The sequence below is a fragment of the Calliphora vicina genome, chromosome 1 (assembly GCF_958450345.1).
Source record: "Calliphora vicina chromosome 1, idCalVici1.1, whole genome shotgun sequence".
In the NCBI taxonomy this organism is placed as follows: domain Eukaryota; kingdom Metazoa; phylum Arthropoda; class Insecta; order Diptera; family Calliphoridae; genus Calliphora; species Calliphora vicina.
In genome coordinates this window covers 133,612,976-133,622,864 of record NC_088780.1, presented here as the reverse complement: position 1 = coordinate 133,622,864, position 9,889 = coordinate 133,612,976, and positions in this window count along the sequence as shown.

Genomic DNA, 9,889 nt, shown 5'->3' with positions numbered 1-9,889 from the left:
TATTATTATTATTATTTATTTGCGATTTTTCGAATGAACATTTAAAAAAGCATATGGAAAGCTGCACGATCTAGAAATAAAGGTGAATAATATTCAATGTCAATATGGACCAGTGTGAATTATACCACAAACCTCTAGTAGAACAAAGTCCCCTACTTTTGATGGCGGCACACCATTTGGTAATTTGAAGTATAGAATTGATTTTGGCCTTGAAAGAAAACACAGTAATAGTCCTTGGTTACAATGTCAGCTTTATAATGAGTGTGTTTTGCAGATGTTGTATTATAAAAATTCACCATTGAATCCAATAATTTGGAAATTTTCGATATCAACATAAATTTTAACTCTTAACTATTCAGTTAAATGTATTGAATTCATTCCTTTTACTAAAAGGTTTATGAAATTTTTTTTTAATTCATTTTGAAAATGATTAAAAGTTAAATAAAACTGAATGAAGAAAAAACATTTTAACGCAATTTGTAGTAGATTTGAATCAACAAAAATTTAATCATTCAAAGTTTGAATAAATTCTGTTAATTCAATTTAATTAATTCAATTTAAATAAAGCCTTTGAAGGAAGCTAAAGAATTATATATTGGGAATGGATTTATGAAATGAAAGGCTGACATTTTTTAATTACGGATTAAGATTTTAGTGAATTAAGCTCAAATTGAATTAATTACTACGAAGTTCTATATATAATGATTATAACACTAAGTTTGTATATGAAATTTTGCTTTACTATCCATAGTTTACAGTATTATTATATATTTCGGGAATAGCCGGGTACCCGGGAATGTAGAGAAAAATTTTACCGATTCCCGGGAATTAAAAAAGGTCGGGAAATTAAAAACCCTAGCTATGTCTAATTATGGCCCAATCGTCCCAAAATTTGGTGGGATGAATTGAGAAACATATTTGTGTTGAATATTGTTTAGATACTGACATATTTCAGAAATGTATATATATTAATGACATTTTCGAGAATTTTGCTTATATGGGAGCTATGGAATATTGTTGACCGATCGTCACGAAATTTGGTTGTGAGTTCGGCTTACATAAAACTTAATTGTGCTGAATTTGGTTTGAATATGTTTATAATTAAGATATTTATGAGAGCTTAACTATTTTCAAATGGGCCAATTGTATGGGGGCTATGATAAATAATGGACTGATTCTAACCAAATTCAATAGCCTTTGTCCTTGGGGCAATATAAAGGTTTGTGTCGAATTATCTTTAAACCTGCGACCTGTAGTTTGACTACAACGTTTACATGGATGGACAGAAGGACGTACGGAAATCGCTTAGTCGACTCAGAAAGTGATCCTGAGCAGATTGGTATACATTAAGGTGGGTGTTGGGACAATATTTTTGTATGTTGCAAAAGTATGGTGGTGTAGTTTATAAACATGCACTTTCTTTAAAAAACTTATTTGTATACTAATAATTTTTTATATATATAGAGGATGAAATTTTGACATTTAATATAGAATATTTGGGTCTTTAACGAACTATTTTTTTAAAAGGAATCTATTGGCAATCTTAAAGGATATTAAAGGATAAACATTTTAAAGGACATTTTTGACATTTTTTTATCCTTACAAGATAAAACAAAGATAATACAAAATATTCTACAACTCTTCTTGTTCTTTTGACATACAATTTGTCATTGTTGGAATAGCAGGAGTATTTTTAAATATTTTTTGAAAAATGCACTTCTTTGAAACTTTGAAGTCCTTAAAAAAGGACACAGGATCACGAAATGAAAAACTGAAAACCCAGTTTTTCTCCATTAAATTTATAATTTCAGACGTATATCATCCGGTTCGTGTCTAACGAATTTTTTCTATATTTGTCGGACGGTGTAATCAGTTTAAACTATTATTTTTGTCTTTAAATGGTTGTAATATGATCTAAGTACTTTCACATAATAACATTTTATTATGTTGTTCTATTCAAATCATCTTGAAAAAAAGTTTCAAGGGGTTTTGTGTTTTCAGTCGTGGTAGCGATTCTCGTGGAATGTCATGTCATATGTCATTTTGAAGGATAAACAACAAAGGTTTTTGCTTCGCAAATATCGAATTTTGCGCGGGAAGACGATTTTGCATGTCCGAAATGCTGCTGGAACGCTATAAAAGAAAATTATTATCGGTAGAAATGTTTAATGTGGGGTTGTGTTGTAATTGACGTACGACTAGAAGAGACATATTTTACTAAAAAAAACAAAACTCTTGTAATTGACTTACGAGAGAAAGCGGCAAGCGACAAAACGGACGACTTGGGTGACGAACGCAAAAATGCAGACAGGACAGTTTAGAGTTCGGGTTTGGGGCCGGGAATTCCCGGACGTTACGCCTTAGAGCGTGTCCGATAAATGAAATCATAATTAAATAAAATATTATTGTAATACAAATAATTTTCAATAAGAACCTCTACAAAAAGAAAACGATTACAAATATTTTCTACAGAAAACCAGTATAATTTTTTTTATAACGAAACTTCTCTAAAATTTGTCTATATTAAAAATTGGTCGTAAATTTTACGGAAATATGGAAAACTTTTAGTTAGTTTTCTATGTAGAATGTAAATAAATGAATTTTGTAATTAATTAACTTCTACTACTGTTCTTTAGAACATATTATTATCTCCTCTTGAAACACCTTTTAAATTTTAATGAAATGTTCAAAAACAACTACAGTAACTGCACAAAACATGCATTAAAAATGCAACGAAATGCACTTCCGATGATAAAAGCACACATACATACGTTCTCGTAATACAGCAAAAAATAAGGTCTATCATCATCTTCTATACCAAACTGAATTATAATAATTATAACACGAAAAACAAAAACAAAAACGTTCTACTCAGCAAACATGTCAACAAAGATTTCGGTTCCTTTTTTAAAAATATGTAGTTGCAAAATTTGAATGCAGTTTGTTTTTTGGGATAAAAGAAGAACGCAAAACCTTAAAAAAAACAAAAACTTTCAAAAGATGCAACAAGGGTTACAACAAAAGAAATCTAAACTTAAAAAATGCATACAAATGAAAACAAAAACCAGAGCTACTAATCCAAAAACAAATCCTCAAAAATTGCAGCAAAATACAAAAATAAACCCAAAAAGAAATATATATTAAAGCAAAACAGAAAAATACATTTTAAATCTTAAAAATGCATTCACATTTCAGATTTTTTTTGGGGGGGTTTTTCAAAATAAACAAGAACAAAGAAAACCGTTGACGAGCCTCTGTTCAAAATGCAGGCACACAAGCACTGTCATACCAACAAATGTACATAATATGTATGGATTGACAAAAACTTTAAGCAGAATGCAGTTGAGGTGGCTGCAGTTTTTATTATTATTATATGGATTTATGTATTTTTGTAAGTGTATAGAAGAGTATGGTGAATTTTTATTTAGAGGTGAATATGTTTTATATTTATGCATTTACAACTAAAATATAGCAGTAGTAGTTGTTGTGTTATTATGGTTGGGTTAATTGCCGTTTTACACTTGACTTTAAAGTTTAAACCATGAATAAATGAGCTCTTTTTCTCAAGCCTGAAAAACAAAACAATAACAACAACTTTAATAGAGATGCAAATATTTATATTTACACATTAACACATGCAACTGAGTATGCTCATTGCACTCACTCATTTACGTAAATAGTAAACAGTAAAAAAAAGAGTTTAACTTTTTTTAGAGAGCAGAGATTGTGCTTTTATAGGATTTAATAAAAGAGTGCTTTAATATCGGTTTGCATGGTTTGGTGTGAGTTTAATAAATGAGTGCAACTGCAGTTTAGCTCTTAACTAGAATTCAAATTGCATTAATCATGAGTTTTTTTTTGCTGTTCTTTGTGTGGCTTTTGTGTTTTCTTGGGTTTAAAGTAGTTTTGTGTTTATGCTCATTTATCTTGCAATGTTTTTTTTGTTTTTTTTTTTGCTAAAATTGTTTTGCTTTTCAAAAACTTGTCAACTGCCAATTTAGTTTTTATTATGACAGCCATTAAATTCATTAAGTAAAGGAATGTAATCCTTATTTCAGCTCTATCAATAGCAAGAGAAATGAAGCTTGTAGGCGTAAGTATAAAACATTAGGGTAATTCTACAGGAGGATAAAACATAATTTAAGTTCTTAAATATATATGTATGCATATGGGTAAAGTGAACCAAACTGAACTTTTGAAATCGATGTCTTCTGATAGGCAAAGACAAAAATTGTATATCTTGAGTTACAAAACATTTAATTTGATATACAGTGAGCATTAAAAGTGGTAATACACCAAAAATTATATGATTTTTTTTAAGATAATAAAAACCCAAAATTTTTCCATCGATTAAAATTTTAAATTTTCGGTTTTTGCAGATTGTGTTGAGTAATACATTCGGTTGTAAAAAAAAAGATTTAAGTCGGACTATAATGATTTTCATGATCTTAAAAAAATACAAAAATTCGCTGGTGTTTACTCACTTTTGAGGCTGTGTGTATATCCCACTCGCATCCAACTAAGAGACCAAAAAGCACTTAAAGGAATGGATTAAAACTTTCTTTTGAGCAGAAAAAAAATTAAAAAATTGGTCCCATTTTTTAAAGAAAAGTTGGCTTTCTTGAGTTACAAAATATTTATTTTGCTAAATATCCCACTCTCAACCCACTAAGCGACCACAAAGGTCTTCAAGGAAAATATCTAAGCTTTCTTTTGAGCAAAAAAAAAAAATTAAAAAAGGTCCACTTTGAAAAAAAGACAGCAAAATTTTTGTTTTTCCACAAAAAGTCAAAAATTGTATGTTTTCAGTTACAAAACATTTATTTTAATAGATATCTAACTCTCATTCCACTAAGCGACCGAATAGGTCTTAAAAAAAAAAATATTTAAGCTTTCTTTTGAGAAAAAAAAGGGACCATTTTCAAAAAAAAGTCATCAAATTTTTTTATTTAAAAAAAAAAAATATCGAAAGATTGAAGAAATGTCTATCTAAACTATTTGGGACAAATTTGGCTACAAACAGTAGGTAATAAGTTACATGGATGGAAAAACACCTGCTTGGCCAAAATGTCAAATACTGACCCTCTCTAATTCAGAGAGTTCTCCACCGATCTTGTCGAAAATTTTTTTCTGAATTACTATCTTCCCTAGCGGAATATCAAATAAAATAATTGATAGTTCCAATTTAAAAAAAGGCATTTGAATTTAAAAAATTAAAAAAAAAAAATTCGCTATTGTTTTGGGAAAATTTTACTTTTTTTTGTTTTTAATTTATCTAAAGAATTTATAAAATATTTTAGATGAAAACAAATTTAGAGCAAAAATTCTCAAATTGCAAAGTCGATATCAAAATATAGTAACCGATTTTAGATGGACGAATATGTTTTTAATTATTTTGTAAAGGTTTCCGATAATCCCGCCCCTGATATGGATATTATATCCAAAAAACTAAAAAAATCGAATTTTTGGGATTTTTCAAAACTTTTTTGGGAATTGCCGGATTCCTGATAAAAAATTTCAAAACTTGTTTTTACTTTTTTCTTTACTTTTGTTTCACGATTTTCTTTACTTTTGTTTCAAAAGTAAAGAAAATCGTGGGTTTTAACAAAGTTATGAAGAAAATTCAAAAAAGGCCGACAAACCCGATTTTTGGCAAAAACTCGACTTGAGCGACCTCTAAACCTCTTCCGAAAAATCTGAAAAAAATCTCAAAAATACTTTACCCTATAAACTTTCAAATTATGCTTGAGCCCCAATAAAAATTTTTTTGGGACACACTAGTAGACATTATATATCAATGGATAGGGGATTTTGCAAAAATATATATAACTATTGACAATTAAAAAAATTCATGGAATTCTTTTTTACATTTCGCTCATTTGCTGCAACAACGCCATAACTCAAAGGGCCGACAAACCTAATATTTAACAAAAAACTCGACTTGAGCAACCTCTAAACCTCTTCCGAAAAATCTCAAAAATACTTTACCCTATAAGCTTTGAAATAATGTTTGAGCACCCATGAAAATAATAAAAAAATGTTTTTTGGTATATACTAATGTCTAAATGTCTACCTTATGTTTTCTATGTAGCAAATTATTAGGGAAAACTTAACATTTACCTAACATTTACAACCTTCATAAAAAGGTTGTTTATTTATGTGTCCTTTTAGACGGTATAAAATTCCATACATAAAGTTGATATTTCAATTTAATTTATAGATAGGTATCTTTAAGTATATGATGCTCTTAATGAACGACCCATTAGTTCTCGAGTTTTAGTATTTTTTGAACTCTCAGGAACGACGCTTTAGGGTCTCAATTTTAAACGTTTGGTAATATTTTATATTTCTGCCAATTTCAAAGATTCAATAAAACATTCCTTAACATTACTGATTTGCCCATGTAAAAAACAAGACATTACACATTTTCCAAAGCTAAGGCCGAGGTTTGGGTTTCTTTTTTTTATATTTATACATTTATTTATTTAATATTTTTGAACAATTATTTGTTTTTTTTTTTGGTGTGGCGGGTTTTGGTGAACAATTTACCGGTTTAAAAAACTGAACTTTGTTTTTCTTTATACAAGGTACATACAAACATACATATAATATTTAATATTTTTTCGCTGGTGATTTTGATTGAAAATATTTTTGGACTGTGCTTTTGTATGCTATTGTTGTTGTTGTTTTAATTTTTCTTATTAAAGTTTATTCAAGCGCAAATTGGGAGCAAGGTTTAGTTTAACTGGAAAAAAAATTATAAAAATTTTATATTTTTGTTTGTATAATTTTTTTTTTGCAATTTTCATTCAATTTTCAATGTTGCACATGGATTCAAATGATTGTGGGCTGCAGTAACATTAATTTGATATTTGTGGCTTTTTTGTTTTGCATTGTACATATGTATAAGCGTGTATTTTAATACTTATTTTTTGTTTTGAATGTTTTGTGATTTATTTTTAACATTTTATTTTTATACCCTTCAGCTTCGTGATAAGGGTATATATAAGTTTGTCATTCCGTTTGTAATTTCTACATTTTTCATTTCCGACCCTATAAAGTATATATATTCTGGATCCTTATAGATAGCGGAGTCGATTAAGCCATGTCCGTCTGTCTGTCTGTCTGTCTGTCCGTCTGTCTGTCTGTCTGTCTGTTGAAATCAGTTTTCTGAAGACCCCAGATATCTTCGGGATCCAAATCTTCAATAATTCGGTCAGACATGCTTTCGAGAATTTTGCTATTTAAAATCAGCAAAATCGGTCCACAAATGGCTGAGATATGAGGAAAAAACCAAGACAACCTCTATTTTTGACCTATTTTTTACCTATATCTGGATTACTAAGACATTAATATAGACAATATGGATATCTAATGATAGATATTTCAAAGACATTTGCAACGACGTATATAAGAATATAGTAAGTTGGACCTACAATGGGTCAAAATCGGGAAAAAAATTTTTGAACCCGAATTTTTTTTTTTTTTTTTAAAAAAAATTTAAAAAACAAAAAAAAAATTTTAAAATTTAAAAAAAAAAAAATTTTTAAAATTAAAAAAAAAAAAATTTTAAAATTTAAAAAAAAAAATTTTAAATTTAAAAAAAAAAATAATTAAATTTAAAATAACAATCGAAAAATTTTTTTTTTCAAATAATTCAAAAAACAACTGGAAAAAAAATTAAATTTTGTTTACCTAAAAATATTTAAAATTTTGAAGTATAATTTGGTGAAGGGTATATAAGATTCGGCACAGCCGAATATAGCACTCTTACTTGTTTTATTATAAAATTTTTTTGTGTGTTCAACTTTGAAAATTCGTTGGTTATGTTCAAGGTAAAAATTTTGTTAATTTTTTTCATTGGTTTGATAGTAGATGTTGTTGTATTTTTTGGCTTTTAAACAGGTTTGAAATTAAGTACTATTTTTTTATTATTATTTTTTTGAATTGGTTAGATATACATATGTATTTGTACGATATTTTAATGTAAATGTAGAGTTTTTCAAGGCTAAATGGATTTATTTTTTTTGATAATTTTTGGTTGAATGAAAAATTGAGTTTAACTTTGAGTTAGAACTTGAAGTAAGGAGTTTTGGTTGCCCTATAGGGTGAAGTTTAAGAATGCCTCAACAAAACATCGATCGTTACGACAACTACACATTGTTCTTTCTTGTCATACCTGCGAATAGGTTAACTCATATACAAGTAAATATGGATATATATACATACATATTTTAAGTAAACATTAGCTTTTATTTTAATATTTCACAAAATATGATAATTTTGATCCTACATTTCTTGTTCTAATAGCTTGAGACACATTAATGGCCTGGGGAATATTTAATAACTTTAAAATTTGTTAACCAATTTTTGTTTCTTATATCTCATTAAAACGAAAATTACGTACAAATTTCGATTCTGTTAAATTAATTCCCAAAAGTAATTTTTTAATGGTAAAATTTTTACAAATAGTGAAAAAATTTTTTTTTCCCTTTGTAAATGGACCTACAAATTTCAGCGTCGTTGCGCCACCAGTTAACGTTATGCTATCATCCTAATATTTTACACAACGTGTTGTAACAATACATGGAACAATTATAGTGGGGGATCTTGAAATTTCATACAATCTTGGAGCACTCTATTCGCCACAGCTGAATATAGCTCTGTTACTTGTTATACCCTCCACCACCATAAGTGATGTATAAGTTTGTCATTCCGTGTGTAACATTAAGAAATATTCATCTAAGACCCAACAAAGTATATATGTATATTATTGATCCTTACGAAATTCTAAGTCGATTGAGCCATGTCCGTCTGTCTGTCTGTGTAAAACACGCTTACGTCCAAAATAGACAAACAAAATTGGTAGACTTGTTTATTGTTCTCCTAAGCAGTTTTGTATTGAAAATCAATAAAATCGGTTCAGTGGAACCAGAGTTATGAACCAAAATGTGAGACAACCTAAGAAAAAACCTGATAATTTTAAAATTGTTTTTGTTATTTGTGCAATATTGCAGATAATGCCATACAATTTTACACACGTTATTTTTATGTTAAAAGGAATAACTTTTGTAAAAATTATAAGAATCGCTTCATGATTTCACCTAACCCCCATACAAATTTCTACCCGAAATATGGTTCTATGGTCTATAAATGCCTACAAAATTGCAGTATCCACACAAAATTCAGGAAAAATAAGTTTCGTGCTTAAAAAATCACAACACCAAATTTTTTGTGGATCGGCCCATATTTGACCATAGTCCCCATATAAAGTTCACTTCCGAAAATCACATAAATAAGCATAAATGTCTTATAAATATCGATATTAACTTGAAATTCGTCACAAATAGTCCCCATATATACAAAAATCGCTGTACCTAATTCTATGAAAATCGGGCAATAATTGGTTATAGCTCCCATATAAGGACCAATTCCGAAAAACACAATAACCTACATAAATATCTAAAAAATATCAATATCAAAACAAAATTTTACACAGATCCGTAATTTATATTTAGAAATCATACTACAGGTTTTTGTGAATATCGGTCCATATTTGACCATAGCACCCATATAAGGTCCACTTCCAAAAATCAGTTTAGTACTTATAAATCTCTTATACCTTTATCATGCTAATATACCTTTACCTTACCTTTATCATGCTAATATTCGACACAAATAATACTCATATACACAGAAATCACTGTACCAAATTTTATGCAGATTGGCCAATAATTGGTCATAGCTCCCCTATAAGGCCCATTTTCGAAAAAGATATTAACCTTAATAAATATTTAAAACAAATCGATATCAAAATGAAATTACGCACAGATCAGTAATTTGTAACCAGCAATCGTAATACTGGATTTTGTGAATATCGGTCCATATT